The sequence below is a fragment of the Narcine bancroftii genome, chromosome 11 (assembly GCF_036971445.1).
Source record: "Narcine bancroftii isolate sNarBan1 chromosome 11, sNarBan1.hap1, whole genome shotgun sequence".
In the NCBI taxonomy this organism is placed as follows: domain Eukaryota; kingdom Metazoa; phylum Chordata; class Chondrichthyes; order Torpediniformes; family Narcinidae; genus Narcine; species Narcine bancroftii.
This window is the reverse complement of record NC_091479.1, coordinates 89,721,171-89,722,660: the sequence shown is the minus strand read 5'-3', so window position 1 is coordinate 89,722,660 and position 1,490 is coordinate 89,721,171.

Below are 1,490 nucleotides of genomic sequence, written 5' to 3'. Positions count from 1 at the left end.
CAATGCAAACAACATTAAAAATAATTACATAAATTGTTAATCATTTAACTCCCAATTCTACATTTAAAAAAATTATTTTAGAGTTTTCATCTACAATGCAAACAACATTAAAAATAATAACATAAATTGTTAATCATTTAACCCCCAATTCTACTTAAAAAAAAATCTCATTCATTTTACGTTGCAAAATAAAAAACACACCAGAGCAAATCTAATTGGGGGCTTTGGGGTAACCAATGGCACAAGCTGCCATTGGAGAATGGTGTCTTTCCACTCACTTGTGCATTTTCAGGTTAAGTCCCTCTCAAAAACGCTAGTGGAACTAATTGGGGCTTCCTTTTGTGGAGCATTGCATGACTATGGTCCAAAAATACATATCTCAGAGTGGAGAATGAATTCTCTTTCTTTTTAAAATATTTCTATTGAGTTTAACCTATGCACATGGTCTTCTCGTTAATCACATGAAAAAGTCATCACATACATCTTATCTAAAATTAGTATTGAATAAAAAAGCTATTTTCACTTTATTCTGTGATAGGACCCATAATAATCCACACTTAAACCCATCATTATCTACTTAGGTCTGTTAACAAATAAAAAGAGAACGATTCTCACACATTGCTGTGAAGATGCCAAATGTTAAGGCATGTTTGAAAGCACCCTGGGCATTCCGATCAGCTGTGTGCGGTGCTTTGAGAGGATGTGCTGTCTAGTCCAATCCCTCTCGATTGGCTGTCATTGTTTTGGTCTCGATCGTGACAGGTCCATAATATGCTCCACAGCCTTTCCATCCAGAAATGTACCTGTTTCTGGATTCAGGGCAACAAGTGCACTAGCCAACTCTGAGTTGCGTTTGCTGAATCCCTCTCTGATCCATCCCTCCAAGCATTGAATCAATAGTGTGCAGTAGCTGCTTTTTGTCAACATCCTTGTGTCTTGTAGCTCCCATAACGACATCTTCGTGCTTGCTTTGCATCTCCGTTTGGGGGGCGGCGGGGGGTCATGGGTCTCAGTGATGCGCCGGCCCACACCTGATTAAACTCCGATACCGTTTTCTCTTTCTGGCCAAGTGCTCACCATGAGAGAAATGATACCATCCCATCAGCGAATTTCCATTAGTTCTCCCTGTCGCATCCCCCACCCCAGATGCTGCCTCACCTCAGCTGAGCGATGGGAAACTGCGCGTGGTCACGGGGCGCAGGCGCGGAGGAGGCGGCGCGAACCGAACATGCGCGTTGAACCGCGGGGGGGGGGGGCGGAGAAACAGCGCGTGGTCACAGGGCGCAGGCGCGGAGGAGGCGGCGCGAACCGATCATGCGCGTTGAACCGCGGGGGGGGGGGAAACAGCGCGTGGTCACAGGGCGCAGGCGCGGAGGAGGCGGCGCGAACTGAACATGCGCGTTGAACCACGGGAGGGGGGGAAACAGCGCGTGGTCACAGGGCGCAGGCGCGGAGGAGGCGGCGCGAACCGAACATGCGCGTTGAACTGC